At 38.1% G+C, this 20,408-nt stretch overlaps 1 protein-coding gene across 1 annotated transcript in view; it reads left to right on the plus strand.

The window, feature by feature from the left end:
- The first annotated feature begins 2,953 nt into the window (after positions 1–2,953).
- The window catches only part of LOC139738254 (uncharacterized), a 93,077-nt gene continuing 75,622 nt past the window's right edge, over positions 2,954–20,408 (plus strand). Inside the window, exon 1 of the mRNA XM_071648905.1 lies at positions 2,954–2,977. The gene's annotated coding sequence lies outside the window, so the exon portion shown is untranslated. The remainder of the gene's footprint in view (positions 2,978–20,408) is intronic.

Here is a 20,408-nt window from a genome sequence, read left to right on the forward strand (position 1 = left end):
TCTTTAACATCATTTTTTCTTCCTTTTTTTTTTTTGTCAGGCGCCAGACAGTGTTGGAAAAGAAGCGCCAAGTAACAGTTTGTATCATAAACATAGTTATTGCTCCAAGATGCATCTAGAATCACCCACGCAAATGTTTGTTTCTCGGCTATTGGACAGAAAATGTTTCATTTTCATATTTTTTTTTTTTTTTTGTGCGTCATCATGTTGCTCAGACAAAACCGGGGGTCATAAAAGGAGGAAAAATGCGCGTAAAGCCAACTTTGGCAACAGTCATTAATCTTTGCAGTTTTCTAACATTAAGTCCTTTTAATTTTTTTTTTTCATGCAATGGAGTAGGTCGTATATGTCAATATAAAGTTAATCATCTCGGCCAAAACACCCCCAAGTTATTTTCCCCGACAGTATATGACGTTTTGTGTTTTGTGAACGCTTTTTTTTAACGTAAGCTTATTCATTTCTATTTCATTTATTTATTTTCTTCTTTTGACAGGGACTTTCCGCTCTGCTGATATCCAGTAGACCTGCGTTTAAAAGAATCCCCGTACAGACAGCATGAAGTAAGATTAAACAAAACAAAGAAATAAAGTACAGATATGGGTTTTTCGTCCCGTTGCATGTCGTTCCAATTTATATTTAAGAAGCAATTTATATCATACGCTCAGGCTTCCGAATATAGTCATTAAAAATCGTGTTTTGTTGTTCAAATTAACGAATGAGGCAGCCTAATTCCGAATTTGTGCATCCTTATTCATAGAATGCGCATACATTTTCGGCAACGGTTATCAAATTCGTCTCAACCTGTCATTTCAAGTACATGTACTAAGTATTCAAATTCGCATTTGGGCAAACAAGGTCATAAAAAAGCATTCAGGTTAAACATGCATAAGTCCTTCGAAAAATACATCACTTGTACTGTATTTTGAATTGAGGGTTACAAAAACGTGTAAATATGAAAAATATATAAAGGCGTGAAATGAAAATCATAAACACTATGATGATTATGATGAAAGTAAAATGATTAAAAAAATTATATTGAAGATTCCATAAAATGTTAAGAAAAAGAATAAATATGAATGTCCAGATTAATGCTGATCATGATCAATAACGTAAGTAAAAGTCATATTCAATGCTTTATTGCACAAAATCACTCTTGCTTATAAATACTTATATAATTATGTATATATGTGTATTACGAAATTGAATTATCAATTGTGAAAATGAATGTTCAAATCCGAATTTAAACTTGTGACCACTGATTTCGGTGCCGAAAAACGAATTTGAAAGTACAATGTACTATAAACGTGAAGTCATTTTGACCAAAATTACTCCTACGACGCAATGCAGAGTAACAGATAGACATTTTAATCGTGCTTGGGAATTTAAACTTAAAGGGTATGCAATATCATTGTCGACTGTGCTACATGAAAAGATCCAATGAATTCGATGTCAGAAATCCACGTTTTTTAAAAGACAACAGTAGGACCAAAGAGTCAGCGAGATGCACTGTACACACACTGCAAAATGTCCGGTGTTAAATAGTGAACACCGAGCTGGTGTTAAATATTCGGTGCTCATTTATGGTGTTAAATTAACACCCCCGGGTGTCATTTCCAAATTTTAAACTGTTTTTTGAAGAGTTTCTTAGTAACTGCACTTCTTGTTGATATTTAATTTAAACAAGACGATCAAGAATTTTACATTAAAATACTAGATTTTTGAAAAAATGTGAAAATAAATTTACACCAAAGTAACACCAGCTGGTGTGGTCCCTTATTGAAGCTGGACGGGTGTTAAACCATTGATATTAACACCAACAAATATCAAATCAACACCATGTGGTGTCATTTTTGAATTAACACCAGTACAGTGTCAAAATAACACCAGATACAGTGTGAAATTAACACCACGAAGTGTCAGGTGAACACTTTTCAACACCATCACAGTGCATTTTTAACACCTGTGGGTGTGGTCCTTTATTGAAGTTTGATCGGTGTTAGATTTAACACCCGTGGTGTTAAATCTAACACCCATGTTTTTACAGTGCAATCTATCTGACAATACTGAATTTCACAATAACCTAACCCTTTGATTATTATCAACCTTTCTTTTTAATGAGGTCAGACTAGAAACATTTTCTGGTTGAAATCATACAAAGCGGAAGGATCAAAAAAGCAAATCATTTAACTTCATGTAAAAACAACTGGCAGGAGTCTAATCAGGTTTCATTTTCTTTATTGGGTGTACCACAGATTTGACGTGGGCGTAACTTGTATTATCCGCCGCCTTTTGTACGAGAACTTGCCACTATACCGTGACTTTCCTCGCATACTTTTCAGTCTCTCTCTGCCTCTCTCTCTCTCCCTCTCTTTTTCTCTCTCTCTATCATCTCTATCTATATCTCTTTTCATATAAAGTCCGAAGGGCGGCGCATTCCCATTGTTCAACCGTCGCAACCTCATGCTGGCAACCGAACGCGTTCTAACAACACTCCGCAGCCCGTCGTACGAGCGCACACAACTTCCCTCCCAAAAAAGAAGCAGCAGTGTTATAGCGCCACACCAGACAATGTTGACTAGGAGATAACGGGTCCCGTCATCAGGGCATTGTGCCAATACCTTTTTTTCTTTTGTCCATTTGGTGTATGTTCCATTTCATTTCTTTACCTGTTCGTGCTCGCACACACACGACTAACAGGACCGAGGGGAGAGACACGGTGTTTCGTTGTTCGAAACAGGTGACGAAGAAGTGAATGAAAATAACGCATCTAGTGCAACAAGAAAAGGCACGCTGGTACAAGTGATATTTGGACGATCTTTTGCAACAACAGTTGACGCATCTTCTAAATTGCTGAACTTACTCAACCCTCTTGACAGTGATTAACTTTAAATAGTTCTGTCACAGCACTCAAACTATTGCACAGAAAACTCTCCGCGCCGGAAAACCATAGCTCTTGAAGAGTGGTTGCCAAATACAGGTAAGTTTGATCATTAAGCCAAAAGTTAACTGGTCTATACAATTACAAAATATTGCAAAGTTAAACCAGTGATTAGATTAACAGATATCTGGTTCTTGGTACCTCTTCTCTTGAGATTTTTTTCTGTAGCTTTCAGTGAGATTGTATCAATTCACTCTTTTATTTGATTGGTTTCTTTGCCAGATAGTTCATTGAAAAGTATAAAAGGAGGAAAAATCATTGTTCTTTTATCACGTTTATACAATATCATGTATCTCAAATTGATGTGCGATCGCGTTTGTGTCAAAGCGATAGAGCTGTGTTGAACGTTATTGTCTTCGTCTTGCAACATATTTTGTGCATTTCCATCAAATCACTCACACATCAATACGCGCAACAAACAGAAAAATTCGCACACGGACACTTCACTTAATCTACTGTGATTAATCATTTGATTAGTTAATTGTCTTTTTAGTCATTAGGAGGCGATGTATATAGAAGCCATCGTATCATTGCCTCAACCGTTTTCATTCAAAAAGAACGAAAGTATGCTCAGCGCAGGAATTGTTTGCCTACCGACGTGCATTAGGAATTTCGATACGCTCCCCTTATTTCCGTTTGTGTTCTTTTTTTTTTTCAACAGAGTGGATCTGTGCGGGAGGAACTATGAACTTACTTGCGAAATCGTGTTTAGCCAGAGATATACAAACTGCCATGATAATATCCAATCTTTATCAATGCATTGCATCTTTTTTAAAAGCTAAAGTAATCATGTAAAGGTACAGGGGTCGTAAAGCCTTAGATCGTTTCAACTGTTGACCCAAGATAATAAAGCAAACACACTCTACGTTATCCTCTTTTCAAAATGTATTGCATGTAGAGTACTGAAAGATATTGGTAGACATTCCATGGACAAGATAATTGCAGCACGATCAAGTGTGTTGTTAATCGTATACTAACACACCTACAGTGAACCCCAAACTTCGCATTGTTAGAGAATTTCCGCTTACCAGCAAAAGAAGTCTGTAGTGTTTTGTATCTAATGACGAAGCAACTAGGAACTTAATAGGGGATTGGTCTCTTGAATGAGCTCCTGGCTCGATAATCCGACGCGTAGGCTAATCTTGAAGTATTGCTGAAAATAGGTTATAATTACGCATGTCGTCATCATCGCCGACGATGAATGGAAGTTCTCAAGAACTCTTCAAATACCAGTGATCATCCAGTTGGTGAAGATAGTTGTACGGTGGAAATAACATTCATGTTGTGTAGGCATTCAATATTGTATACTAACGTATAGCAGCAGCAGCGATATTATCACGAATCTATCTTCTTCCGCGTCATGTACTTACTCGGGTGTTACAAACGTAATTTCTGTTCCCCGCGCTAGAAATTTCCATAAAAGTTGAATTACGGGCCTCCTTTGGGTTAAAGGAAAGGTGAATTACATTTTCCTCGACTGATATCTCCTGAAATATCATGACATTCAAAGAGACAGAATTATTGAATTCCAGGACCGCATCTACATTATTTACTTTCTCGTAGAATTCTGCCCCGATAGCAATCTCAATGTAGTCTTGCCAGATTGAAAGTAACAAATTGATACAGAATTTACATAATTGTGTGGTAGTTGAGTTTCACCTCTCTCCCCTTCCAATTCTGTAAAAAAATCAAATGAATTATGTTCCATGATGCCACATTTGAATCGCAAATCACAAAGATCGTTCAAGTCAAAAGATTTCATGGGGCATTCTGTAGAGATATAGAAACGTTCATAAACCTATTGGGGAGGGAAATATTCACTTGAAAGACGTGGATTAGGACGCAGAAAGTAATTGCAAAAAAACAAACAAACAAGATATTACTTTATTATGCATGACCGGAGCTCTGTAATACATATTTTCAAGATAAAGATGTATCGGCGAAGGCGCAGACTAAAAGCAAATTTAAAAAAAGAAGAAGCAATCCATCTTTCCAGGGGCGTCACCAGCTTTTTTTCAAGGGGGGTGCGTTTTGACACTAAATGTTTACGAGATTTTTTGAACAGATATTTAGAATATAGGAAGCTCTCAATCCCTAGACTTTTACTGTTTTTTTTAAGGGAAACCAAGCGGGGAGAGGGCACCGGCGTAGCTAGGATTTCATCTTGGGGGGGGGGGGGGGGGTTAGTATGCGAGGGAGCGAGCAAGGGTGGGGGGAGGGTGTGGAAGTGCCGGAGGGGGTTGTACCCCCTATAAATGGATTATGGAATGACGGCGTGAAACGACAAATTACTGGCACTTAGTGGCAGCGATATCAGGAGAATGGCATAACGACTACATGCGAGCGAGGGGAGCGAGCGAGCTTGAAAATTTTGACATTTTACAGTCCCGAAACTGCCGTTTGTAGCCATATCTTTTTGCTTTGTAAATTAAGGGGGGGGGGCACCGGGCGCAACTGCTGGCAATTACTGGCAGCAACATCAGGTGAATGGCATAGCAATTAAATGCGAGCAAGCGAAGAGAGCGATCTTGAAATTTTTGACATTTTACAGTCCAAAAACTGCCATTTGGAGCCATTATATTTTTTCGCTTTGGAAATAAAGGAGGGGTGGGGGCGCAACGGGCGCAACTGCCGGTAATTACTGGCAGCAACATCAGGAGAATTGCATAACAATTAAATGCGAGCGAACTAGCGAGCGAGCTTGAAAAGTTTGACATTTTACAGTCCCAAAACTGCCATTTGTAGCCATATTTTTTTGCTTTGGAAATTAAAGGGGGGGGGGCGCACCGGGCGCAACTGCTGGCAATTACTGGCAGCAACATCAGGTGAATGGCATAACAATTAAATGCGAGCGAGCGAAGAGAGCGAGCTTGAAAATTTTGACATTTTACAGTCCCCAAACTGCCATTTGGAGCCATATTTTTTTCGCTTTGGAAATAAAGGAGGGGGGGGGGGGGGCGCACCGGGCTCAACTGCCGGCAATTAGTGGCAGCAACATCAGGAGAACTGCGTAACAATTAAATGCGAGCGAGCGAGCGAGCGAGCTTGAAAATTTTGACATTTTACAGTAAAAAACAAACAAACTGCCGTTTGTATAGCTATATTTCTTCGCTTTAGAATTGAAGGGGGCGCATCGGGCGCAACTGCTGGCAAATACTGGCAGCAATATCAGGAGAGCATAATGATTACATTCGAGCGAGCGGAACGAGCGAGCTTGAAAATTTTACATTTTTACAGTCCAAAAACTGCCATTCTTAGCCATATTTTTTCGATTTGGAAATTAAGGGGGATGGGCACCGGGCGGAATTGCTGGCAATTACTGGCAGCAACATTAGGTGAATTGCATAACAATAAAATGCGAGCGAGCGAGCTTGAAAAGTTTACATTTTACAGTCCAAAAACTGCCGTTCTTAGCCATATTTTTTCGCTTTCGATATTAAGGGGGGGGGGGGGGCGCACCGGGCGCAACTGCAGGCAATTACTGGCAGCAACATCAGAAGAATGGCATAAAGATTAAATGCGAGCAAACGGAGCGAGCGAGCTTGAAAATTTTGACATTTTACAGTCCCCAAACTGCCGTTTGTAGCTATATTTTTTCGCTTTGGAAATTAAGGGGGGGGGGGCGCACCAGGCGCAACTGCCAGCAATTACTGGCAGCAACTTCAGGAGAATGGCATTAGGACTAATTCTTCGCTTTGGAAATTAAGGGGGGCGCACCGGGCGCAACTGCAGGCAATTACTGGCAGCAACATCAGAAGAATGGCATAAAGATTACATGCGAGCGAACGGAGCGAGCGAGCTTGAAAATTTTGACATTTTATAGTCCCCAAACTGCCGTTTGTAGCTATATTTTTTCGCTTTGGAAATTAAGGGGGGGGGGGCGCACCAGGCGCAACTGCCGGCAATTACTGGCAGCAACTTCAGGAGAATGGCATTAGGACTAAATGCGAGCGAGAGGAGCGAGCGAGCTTGAAAATTTTGACATTTTACTGTCCCAAAACTGCCGTTTGCAGCTATTTTATTTATTTTTTTTTCGCTTTGGAAATGAAAGGGGGGGGGGACGCCCGATGCGCCCTTCCCCCTGGATCCAGTGGTATAAGGGTGTGGGTTTATGTTCATGACTGGGGTAGGTATGACCAGCGAGGTGGCGTCAAAGTGACCAAGCGGGGAAAGGATGTCCAAAATCTGCACTTTATAGAGCATCCCCTAAACTAATTGTGCGTGTTTGTTTGTGTGTGTGTATTATATACATGGAAAAGTTAGGAATTACCCCAGGTCAAGTCTTTTTATTGGCAATGCAAGACATTTTGATATAGACTAGTATGTAAAGTAACACTGCAAAGTCAATGATCTAGCTTTGATAATAACGAAGCGTAAGGTACAAAGGTGTACATTCTACATCACATTCATTCTACATCACATTCATTCAACTTCATTTCTCAAAATTCCCTGACTATTCTATACAATGCATTGATCTTACCACATATCACATACTGCAATATCGCTTGGGGAAACTGTGGCTCAACTAAAATTAATCCAATTTTTACTCTCCAAAAACGTGCTGTACGTTTGATTACCAATTCCCGTTACTTATCCCCATCCAATCCCCTATTTCGTCAACTAAAAACATTGAAAATTGAGGATCTTCACACCTTTCAAACTGCCGTTTTTATGTATAAATATACATTTAATTGTCTTCCAAAAATTTTTGATGGCTTCTTCACTCCAAATTTCACCGTTCATTCATATCCAACACGTCAGTCGTCCGATTACCATCTCGAAAACCCCAGAATCATTTTAACTCAAAAATCATTAAAGCACAATGGACCAGATATTTGGAATTCTTTACCCCCTAATTTAAAACAACGTACGTCGTTGAACATTTTCAAACGAGAACTAAAAAACACCCTCATAATCCAGTATACTTCTGACACATAAATATTCATACCACCTGGTCAACAAACACCCTAAACAATGAGTTCACGGCCATAACTGAAGTAACATTCACCTCATCACACTGATACACAAAATAACACTCAACGTACAAACCAAGATTCATCCCAACACAATGCACACCGCACTGCACCGCACGCCCTTCGCACAATTACTTCCCACTCAGTGAGTGGCAAGATTTTCTTTATGTATCTCTTCGTTGAGCCCATTGCACAATTACCCCCCACTCAGTGAGTGGCAAGATTTTCTTTATGTATCTCTTTACCTGGGGCCATCATCCTCGTCAAGCTTAGCTTATGATGATGGTCCCCTGCATTTCATTTTTATCATTTCCTATTGCTTCCTTTCATATATGATATTCGTTCTTGAAAAAAAAAAGAAGAAAATGTATGTAAGATCCAAACGTTACGAATATTAGCTGTGTAAATGACTATGTAAGTATTTTGTTGATTTGTTGATTTGTATTGATTTTGAAATGCAGAAATAAAAAACTGAACTGAACTGAACTGAACATTGCGCAACATTGTAGCGACTCTTCGTTCGGATGTACTGAGTACACTGCGCACATCCTGCTTATATGCAGAATGCCGACCAGGAATCACAATCTTTTGTCGGGTCCGGGCTTTTTGAACAATGTTTCACGCTATATGCCTATTTAATTATGGTTAAAGGAAATCATAGAAAAATATCTTATTTCTGGATCACCCTTTCATTCAAAAGCATGCAGTTTACTAACACTTGAACTACTATTTCGGTAATTTTTTTTTTTTTTTAACCAGCGGATTGGGAGGGGGCGCACCCCCCCCCCCTCCTCCGTAGTTACCATGGTTACGCCACTGCTTTTGAGTGAAATAATTGGACAGATTTCTTGAATTCTAACAAAAAAGCAAGAAAATCTTTTCATCGCGGGAATTATGATTATGTGGGGTTGGCAAATGGTGCGCTTGCCGTCCAATATCTTTATGGGACCAACATTTTTTTCTTTCAAAAGCAAGAAAATCTTCTCATTTCGGGAATCATTAATTATGGGGGAGGGGGGGGGGCAAAACTAAAATATGCTTGCCCCTCCATTTTTTTTTTAATGAGGCTAAGGCTCGCTCTTGGGCTGGCAATGTGGATTGGTCAGTTTTAGTAATACATAGACCCTACATACTTGTAAGTAGCACACGTACATGCAAACGTGTATACTGATTAAGTGCTCCGATCCGTACGGTCGATAGATAGTAAACACTGTAGAATACTGATAGATATGTATAAAATCAGCGCTGCCAGAACCAGGGGTGCGTATTTGTTTTTGCCGACGAGCTTTTTTTTTTTGTGTGTGTGTGTGTGTGTGTGTTTGTGTGTGTGTCCCTGGTGCAAACTATAAAAAAGAAAATAGAAAAGAATAATTATTAAGCGTCCGGCGTTGAGGTCACTCGCAGACTGATTTTTTTTTTTTTTTTTTTTTTTTTTTTTTTTTTTTTTTAAGGATCTGAAGGGGGGTGCGTTCGCACCCAACGCACCCCCCCTGGTGACGCCCATGCTTTCCAAGTGTAGACCATAAGATGTATCCAGACTTGGTTATTTCTTGAACTCATTAACTAATATTATTACCAGACATACTGCTTATGTTTCTAAAAGTCTGTCCAATAAACGCGGCTGTATGGTCTCACTCATAAAGTCAACTCGTTTTTTGTTCTTCACAAAACACCGACAAGAATATTTGTTTGCACGAATTTCTTACCAATTCTCCCATATTACAGAACTAACAAAGACAATAAGCAATAGAATTATAATTTTTCTGGTTTCACATCCTTTGCATAATGTAGTATAACATTTGTTTTAATTGCCGTGATATACACACATTAGAACAAAGAGCAACATAGTTAAAAAAACTAACATGCAAAACTCCATAACCTTTAAAAGAGTTAACTTGTCCGGAAAATGACAAATTTCAAGGACGTGAACCAAATTAACAAAATACACAAACACCCTTCAGAAATAAACAAAGACAACTTAAACATTTCCCTTAAAGAAAGTGTTCGTGGAAAATTGAAATTGTGCTTTCATGAATATTTAAGGATTCTGAAATTTAAGCTTTTTCTTAAGGTGACCGTTGTCACGTGCAAAATGATTGTCAAGTAATTAATACACATTGTACATCACACAGCTCAACTGAACATATGCTAAGATCGATCCTGGGCTCATGTTCAATAAATGCAAACCATTTCTCCAAAACAATCTAGTAACTGCATCATTTCTCACCATCCTTGCACCCCCCCCCCGTTGAGGCGATATAGACCACAGTCCGTTTATTGCACAATAACAAACATGACAAACAAGAAAAAAAAAACGAAGGTTAGTTAATTAAATAGAGTAATTGCCTCAGAACGTGATGAGGCTGTCGAAAATTAGTCGGTGCTCATCAAAAGTGGGCAAGGACACAGTTTGCATCAAAAAATGGCAAAAAAAAAAAGAAGAAGAAGAGATTGTCATCGTAATCGGAAATTTGGACCTGTTAAGAATACAGTATTTAATGATCATGCCATTAGTAGGCATGTAAAAAATCAACCGCAGACCATAACAACTACACTATTTGCTTTATCATGAAGATATAAGAGACAAGAGTGCTTAAAAATGTGAGTGTGTGTGTGTGTGTGTACGTATGTTTCCATTTCTAGAGCCTTGTCATTTCAATTTCGTGATAAGATAGGCAACTTTAAGGTCGATGAAACTGCTACAAGCGGTGGTTTCTGCGACATGTGGAAGTCTCCTATCCTTCCTTTAAAAGTCGAAACTTACAAGTGTAGAAGGGTGCTAAGAGATTAAGTTATAGTTGAGTTTTAAGGTCTACTTCGTAATCAAAAGTGCTTTTCCAGAACATTGCTACGTCAATAGTGACTCTAAATTTAGACATGTACAAAAAGTGCATTCGTAGACACCAAAGTAACGTAGCATGTTACGGACGGTGCTTTTAAGATGCCAGGTTGATTGCATTTTTTGGTTATCCAAAACTATTGAAAATTACCGACGACGCTATATTCTACTAACATCATGATAATTGCTTGTTTCCGAACTTCATTCTTGTTAAAATGTTTTATGATGATGCAGTGAGCAAGATGATTTGCTATCTGTTATCTAGCTCGTTGTTGTTGTGTTAAAAGAGAAAATTAAACTTGATGTTATATTTTCTTGAATGTCCATGTCCGCCGATTTGCGTCATATGCTGCATCCCAAGGGTATGGCTTTTTCTGAATCTCTATCTCACCACTCTTTATTGCATTTTTTTTTTCGCTTGCCCAGACATTTCGTATGGTTTCGTACAACAGTATTTTGGAGAGACGAATTCCCAAGGTTGACCAATTGAACTTTTCATTAAACATTCATGGGAATTAAATACGCGCTTATTTTCTCGCCTTGCGACAAGTTACGGTACCAATGAGGTCATTATTTCAGCACAGAATCAGATGAGGGAATAACAAGTGTTATCTCGTTACTTCAAAGTAACACGTGCTGATGGAGTCGTTGCTAAACAACACTCCATTAGCGTCCTTAACTATAATTGCAATTAGTTGCTTGCCTATTATCATCGCCAACTTATCTTCTCACGAAAACCATTTCCCGATGAAAAATCACTTGCGAGAAAATTAAAATGCATTGCATACGTGAAAGCTTGCTTAATATCGTTTCCCCAAGGTAAAAGAGGAACAAATAAAAGATAAAATCATTTTCATTTTTTTAACGCTCTGTCGCTTCAAGTGATAATGATTGGCTTGAGGATAGAAGAGACATGAACAAAATGTTTCATACGTCTCGAAAGTTTGCAGTTTTGACATTTTTATAATATTAATGGTGTGTGAAGCCATTAAAAGTAATTAGCGTTACTGTCAAATTAATTCATCGTACACACCTACAATTTCAATGGAATTATTTCCTAATAGTTGGGGAATTTGAATCTCATTTACAACAAACATTTACCTTCTTGTAGCAAATTACAGGCCCACTCCGACGGTAGGACTTCTGAAATTTAGAGTGACATTCTACTTCATCTTCAAGAACGCTTTTAGAATTCAAGTAAATTCCAAAATCATAGGCAAATGAACTTACTAACCCATGTAATTTTGAAAAACCGAAATAGAAAAAAGGCTAGAAATAAAGAAAGGTTTGAGTTTTACCCTATGAAGTACTAGCAATACATAATTAACGTGTGAATGAATAAATAGTTAATTAAATAATTGAGTTAATTGATAAGCAAATTACTGAAGGAATGAATAAATAAATAATTAGATAAGTAAATAAATGAATGGAAATATTAGTACATGATGGAAGCATTGATCGCCATGTTCAACACATCGACGTCCATTGGTGACACAACTATTGGTTGTCACTATAATAATATAGATATTTATATACATAAACACAATAATATATGATGCAGTTTAATAGGCCTATCGCAGAGAATAATGTGATATCTGGAACTTGAGGGTAGAACGATGAATTTATCATCTTTGCCTCTTGTAGTCGCAAACTGCGCTCGTTAAATCACATATGTATTTACTTATTTTTGTAATCAACCATTTGTGGCAAAAGAGATGGCGCTCATTTTCTTCACACTCTTGCTTGCTTGACATCGCTATCAAAGCAGGAAGGTGAAATATCATTGATTGATGCTTGTCAAAGACTAAGTCCATTTTTGCCTCATTGATTTATACCCATGAACTGGTGTGAATGTTATTCACACGTCTCCTCGACTGAAGAGGAAAATGTCCCTAACATTGGTATTATTGCTTACAGCTGGCAAGGCGTGTATTGCTCCTCCGCGTGTTATCAATCTCCTGAGAGAAGAAAAGGAAATGCAATCAATTCATAATAGACATAACACTTGTAAAAAGTGACATATTGCGGACTTCTATCTATAGTTATTAATGACGTCAATAAAAGGCAGCTGTAATTGCTTTTTTTTTTCTCTGAGAATAGGCGCACATGGTGTACTGACATTTTTTAGAGGGATTCCGAAGTCTAAAGAATCGTGGCTTCATCACCCCTGCAAAAAGGAGTATGCTGGTGTGATCGTAATTGCTTACAACTGAACAGGTTATTGCATCTCGATGGCTTTATTGCATTAATGAGGCGAACAAATTTTATTATAAATAAATGATTTTAACCATGCTGGATGAATCTGTGTGCGAAGAAGTTTCCTGTTAAAATCGTTGACGAATTACAAGCTTGTTTCGATTTTCCCTTTGCCTCGTCGAAGGAAATTTTCCATTTTTGTTTTTGGCACTCTCTTTAGGGTTTTGTCAATAATGTCAAAGATGGTAAAATACAAATAATTCTGAAAAGTGAAAACAAAGCAGGGACATCATTTCATGTCATTGCAGTTTCTTTTTACATCAGTCTAAACATGTTTGGGATTTGTGTTAGTTTCTTTCTATTCGTAAAAGGACATTTTTCCCCTTTGATAGTGCAAAGTCAAAACAAATCTTATCAAATGCAAGTTTCAGATCGAAGTCATTTTAGACTTTGCATGGGGGGGGGGGGGTGGAATAAGATGTTAAATCCGAAACAAACATTATAACACCTTAAAAAACATAAAAGCAAAAAAAAAAGAATCATAGTGTAAAACAAAAAAACAGACAGACACAAACACACACACACAAAAAAAACTCTTATAATGAAACTTTTCGAACATTCAGAAATAGACAACTTTGGAAAGTCTATAAGAAATTCCATGTGGTCGTGCATGGTTGCAAGATGCTCTGTATTATAGTGAAATGAGGTGATCATGGATAATATTAATTCGATATGTCTTTATATTCTTTATTGACTAATTCGGCACCTCCTGGCTCCTGAAAGCCAGACATTTATGATGTAGGCCCACAGTAGAGACTCAGAACTTTGTTTTCAGAAAAGAATCCATTAATTCTCATACTTATCAACACTTCAGAAATGTTCCGTTTTGCTTGTGTTATACCCGGCCATACGACCGGGTCATAAACTCTAATACTGGTACAATAATTCAGCCTACTATCATTTACATTGTGGTGTGCAGAACAAAATGTCTATTAAATGTGTAATGTATTTAAATGAATCATATAACAAGATAATCTATCACGCATCACGTATCTGTACTGATATTGATATCTTTAAACGTTTAATTTTCTTCTTTCAAAAAGAAAAAGTTACTTGTCGGGAGACGTTTGTGTGTGTCTTATCACGTACAATGTGTCTCGAAATCGGCGGTAACATATCGAGAGGGGGGGGGGGGGTAAAACGAGAACGCACGCTCCACGGAACTACATGCCACTATCAAGCAGGGTGTAATGCTTTAGCCTGGGAGCAGCCACCCGTGAACACCTGTGCGTGTTGTGTGTATGTATGTTTGCGAGTGTGTGTGTATGTGTGTGATGTTGTGTGTATTCATGTATTAGTTTACATTAAAGGGCGACTCTAGGGAGAATGACAGAGAAGGAAAAAAATCATCCAAGAAAAGCATCAAACTGATATGGCGGGAATTCGTGACGACTGCTCGTTTGAGGGACTTGATTATACTCTAACAATTTGATCTCTTGAAAAATCAAAAGTACTTGACAATATCTTTCAAAATATAAAACAAACTATAATTCTATCACAGGCCTGCTCATTCCTCTAACAGGTAGCAATGGTATTTTTTTCCATTCTAAAAATGTGATTTTATATCAACCTTTTAAATTTGTTACCCCTCCAACCTATCTTGAAGATGAAATTTAACACTCAGAATTTGGGCTTTACCGTTTCTGAAATTGTTTATTCCAATATTTAACATATAAATAAAACATTTTGAGTGTTAAATTTAATATAAAAACCGCGGGTTGGAAAGTGACAACATTTAAAATCTTGAACTACCAGTCTAATTTTAGAGTGTTCTATTTACTTAGTTTTTTGTTGCTCTTGTCTTTTAAAGCCAATGAACTCCCCACCCAGGTGCATTGACCGGTCCGACCACAGGGTTGGGCCCCGTACACCAGGCTTCATATCCGAGTCTATTCCCTCGACGTTATATTCTATCTAGCGTGTCGCCTGTATCATGGACATTATCTCGTTAGCGGTCGCTGCATGACGCAATTTTATGCCTCAAAAGAGACGCCAGTGTTAATCAATTAGGCATGTGTGACTTACTTTCAAACGGTCGGTATTAATTTTCTAAAAACAAGGCATATTGATCGTTTCGTTTAGAGAATCGCAGACATGGCAGAAGCAACCCTCCGCGTAAAGTCAGTGACGATCAAGTGTATGAACCTCAAATTTCTGGAGGATTTTTTTCCTTTTTACGAACTATTTTCTCTTCTTTTTTCTCTTCCCTCTTGCTTGATATTATTTTGTCCTCTATGGATTTGGTTTTTGTATATCCGTCTTACGATTTGTGACCTAGAACTGTCGGAAGGATATTATAGCTTACATAATCCCATAGGCTCCACTTAATCTACTTGCTTAACATTGTTCAACTTACTCCCCTCCCCCCTTCATTCCTAGGGCTTTTACGCAAAATATCTTCTTTTAGCAAGTTCGAAGTGTCGACCCATTGTTTGAGAATTATGTTTGCAGAGAGACAGCGTAATATGATTCCGTCTAGAAGAAACCGGAAGATATCCCATAGTACCTTCATGTCTTTAGTTTTGATAAGGAGGCGAGTACCACGGGAGGCATCTTTTCCTAGTGATCATTGTCCTGGCGGCTAAATCTGTCCCGTGACAATTGTCCGAATTATGCACAGTGTCAACAATTTGTCAATGTTGACGACATTAACGAAATCAACCTTGCCCCATAAAATGGGTTAAAATGTTCCCCTCGGCATGACCTGTTTTAACACTTTATTTCGTTTTGTTTTGTTTTCCCTTAAAGTAGAAATTCGTAAAATCAAACATCCACAACCTCGTTACAGATCTTATTCAGGCTCGGCCATGGAGACATACATGGCCCTTAAAATTTATTTCCTGCGTTTTCTTTCACCTGCTTTCTTACGTCGTGGTTAGTGACCTTTTTTGTCTTTGTTCATTCAGAACGTTTTGAGGAAATAACTGACGCAACATTCTTGCTAAATTCCCAAGCCATCGTCGCAAACAATGCGCTAAGGTAGGCAGGAATAGAAAACAGTAATAGACGCCCAAGGAGTGAATGAACAACCAAAAAAAAAAAAGAAAGGAAAAAAAAAGGAGAGATCTAGACCTAGTATAGGTGACAAATTGTACTCCAAGATTTCCCCCGACTACGCCATCTAAATATACAGAGGGTATGAGACTGTTTTGTCGAAAACGGTAGGGAGACATTTTGTGATTAGGCATTAATACGTGCTATTCGTTCCTTCTTTTATCGTGTGATTGTGCGCATGTGCGTGTGTGTGTGTGTATGTGCGTGTGTGCGTGTGTGTTTTATTCGCACGTAGCTGGTGAGATACACTATGGAAGCTTGTTTGAAAGATGGCAGTATTATGGACGGGCGCTGATGCCTGTAATACGCGTCGCTGCGTTCATCAGGGCGAACAGTCATGCACGTACGGAGTCGAATAGCCACGATCCTACTACAATGCTTTTAAATTTGAGGATAAACCTGGCAATTTGCGTGCCTCGCAAGAGGACTTATCTTTGCACCTGCTGTATACACTCTTGAGTACACACAAAAATTCCCGGGACTCAAATGCCTGTGGCAGGCCTTGAACAAGATTTGCTGTTGCTGCGGGCATCATTATTTTTTCATCATATTCCATGTTTCTTTTTATTCATATCATTCATCGTCTAACGACAGAAGTATGCGTTGAATCTCCGTGCACTCGTAAAGAGTGATCCGTAAATTCCACCGAGCCATAATGACATCTATCAAAAACGTTTCATTCATGTACTTGCGACTGGTATTATAGAGTACACTCAGCAACACGCGCGACTTGACTTTCGAACAGGTTGGTTTATGCTATTATGTGCGAAAAGCATACAATGTCATGTTCTTTACATGGCAGGATCATTAATTTTTGCACTTTTCCCCGACATCAACCTCGCGTTTTAATGGTAAAGTAGTTGTCCTGGTGTGAAGTACGTTCTTGAATATACTTTTATATATTCATACATTCGTAGAAAGAAAGGGAGGGCTGAAAGAGACAAAAGATGGATTGTTAATGATATTCATGATACATAGAAAAGACAGGTCCTGCGTCCTACACGGATCTTCTATCAGAGGCACCCATATTAATATGCATTCATTGTTCACAGAACTTCCGATCTATAAAGATGAAAGTGAATATACCTCTACGTAATGGGACATGTGTCTAGCTGCAAACTAGTTTTATCGATGACAGAAGCTAACACTCCCTGATCCACATTCCCGATTTGTGACATTTACTGCCCTTTGTTCGTTGCTGCACACAGTATTGTGTGACTAATGTAGAAATTCACGGACGAATAGGCCTTATGTTCTTGCTGTCGCCAGCAGGTGTTGAAGTTTTTTTTTTCCCCTACGTAATATATCACTCATTCTGCTTCATTATGTTTTTCTATAATTTTTTGTTTTCAAATATGGATTCCTTTTACTAATCTGTATTCATATCTATTAGTGCTTCTTCTTTCAAATCCTCCCTTTTTATGCAGTTTCTGCACAATGTTGTTTTTTTTATGTGACGGTCTCTGTTTTATGCATGATCTATACTGCTTTTTTTTTTCGCTTGCGACCCTGCTAACTCCCACCCATTTATTCTGTATTCCTTTTCTGCCACTGCCATGTAGCTTATATGAAAATCACCGAGTTATTACTAAACAAATCAAACCAAAAGACACACAAACAAACACATACACACATACGCTAACACACAGATGAATATGAAATACCCTGATGAAGTTTGAATTTCACAAACACAATGAAAATAAGGCGAATTTCTTTTATAATGCACATTGAATTCCAATACATATTGAATTCTAAAAACGTCATTTCTATAATAGCTCAATCTGAATAATGCCTTTGTCTTTCCCAATGCTGGGTCGAGTTTCAATATACCACTCTGCAGTGACTGACCGTTCACCCGCGATTGTGAACTTGTGGTCCTGGCATCATAAACCGGCGCCGTGTGATTTTAGAATTATCTCGTGCCGTGTCTGTGGCAGACGTAAGAAATGGGATATAATCGTCTATTAACTTGAAGTTTGGAGCCACTTGTCAGAGTTCCTTTTCTCTCTCTCTCACCACCAATTCTATCCCCATCCTTACGTAGGCTATACCAGTTTCGACAATGATTTGTTCGATTGGAGTCCATGATGAAGTATTTCAAGTATTTTTTACTACTTTTTTCTTGTCCTTTTGTTATTTAATATTCTTATGCCTAAATTCTGGTAATTTGAAACATAATTGTATGACACAAGTGTATAAATGTCTTACTCTTTTATAGGAAATATTAGTGAGGTTTTTTTTTTATAATCGGGTTTTTTTCTTATTCTTTTGTTGTTGGTTTTTTGTGCATAGTCGCCACTATTGTTACTTTATTTGTTTTTTTACTACTTTTTTCACCACGATCGTTCCCTGATCAATTGGTTTGTCCTCCTTTTTGTTTATGAAAGTCTTTTTAACCTTTTTTTTTCTTATTCCTTCAATTTGACCTCGATGTTTGTGATGAACTTTTTTTCTTTTTAGGTGCATCTAATCTGTGTGGCCTTTTCCCTTTTTTATTTTTCGCGTGTTTTCAAACTGTATATTTTTACACACGTTGTTGTTTTACGCACATTATTACCATTATGATTATTTAGACAGTTCGGGCGATGGATTTAATGATCCTTTCCTTTGGCGAATTATGTGCATGTTTGTTTGCTTTTTTTTACCTGTTGTTGTTGTTTTTTTCTAAGAACGTCAAACTGTCAATGTTACGTTCGAAATCCACCGAATAGTGTTGCGTGTTGGTACATTGGAGCTTGGTTTCCAGAAACTTTAACTGTCGTCCTTAGTTTGACGGAGGGAGAAACACCGACGAAATACCGAGACTCGATGGCCAGATTAGGGAACAGAAAAGTACATCTTTTGTTTCTTCTAAAGCGAGAGAACAAACAAAAAATCCAGCTTTTTTTTTTTCTTCGAGCCGTCCTTTGATTAGATTTATAGCAATCACCTCATTCGCAGGCAAACCTGAGCAAGGCAAGGGTGCAAGTTGTAACCTAGTTGAGATCTTGCTGGCTTGTCAGTAGCATCTTGATTACACACCACTTTGTATTCTCTATCTATCTGTCTATCTATCTATCTATCTATCTATCTATCTATCTATCTATTTATCTATCCATCAATCAAGCAAGGCCTACTACTTTTGATGTATCTATCTTTCAATCTATCTATCAATCTTTCAATCTATCTATCAATCTATCTTAGTATCATTTAGGTATATCAATTTCTATATCTATCTATTCATCAATCCATCTACCAATTTATCAATCAATCAATCAATCAATCAATCAATCTATCTATCTATCTATCTACCTTTCTATTCATCTATCTTTTTATCCATCTATCTATCTCTCAAAACAAACAGAAAGGAAACAATTGACCAATTTTCATTAACACCCCCTCTTACATCAAAATATAGAAAAAAAAACCTCAACGCAATGGGCGCCTGATAAAACCTCGTTACTATCTTTCTCGAAATTGATAATATGAGATCGTTTTGTTTATCAATATTCTGTTAAAATAATTGTATTTTCACAATTCTTTTTTTTTTGTCAGATGATTTTGCTTGCCTGCCTTGGTGTCTTGGGTTCGAGACCCAAGAAGAAGAAAAAAAAAGTAAATGGGTGCGATCGTTTACCATACGAGCAAGAGGCAATATACAATCCCTTGATCTTCCGATTGGACTTTAATACACAGTGCACACACAGACACGAACACAAACACACACACACACACACACACACACACACACACAAACACACACACACACACACACACACACACACACACACACACACACCATCACACTCAACATGATAATTGCACACACGCTTTTATTCAGTAATACGTATTTGTTTCCATTTAAATAAGTTAAGGACAGTATTCTAAACTGATATTTCTGTGCAACGTAACAAAATATTTGCATCATTAGATTTTTATCACTCAAATACTCACACATAGATTCCCCGAGTGAGAGACAGTCGGCAACTATTGAAGCATGTGCGCCAATGGTTTCTGCCTCACTTTTGGGGAAAAAAAACACAACAAGTTTGCAAAGCGGGCGCCGGTAATAGCGGCGCCGTCCATGTCGCCCCACGTGACCTCCAACAATCATCAAACCAGTAGCTGAAACGACGCCTCAGCCCCACCAAAGATATCATACAATGCCAATCAGAGTATCACTAAGACGCGATTCTTTATTGCGTCAATAACTTGGCGTTATTCAGAAGCACTGGATATAGATTGTATGTCAGCTGCAAGGATGCGACGCCAAAGAAATCCTATTAAACTAAAAGCAGAACACGTCTATGTATTACATGCACCATATAATTTATACTTTACTTACTGCAAACATCGCTAAAGGCGCCAA

Source organism: Diadema antillarum, unplaced genomic scaffold, assembly GCF_040938485.1.
Source record: "Diadema antillarum isolate AM-2024a unplaced genomic scaffold, OU_Dant_1.0 seq00000732_RagTag, whole genome shotgun sequence".
In the NCBI taxonomy this organism is placed as follows: Eukaryota; Metazoa; Echinodermata; class Echinoidea; order Diadematoida; family Diadematidae; genus Diadema; species Diadema antillarum.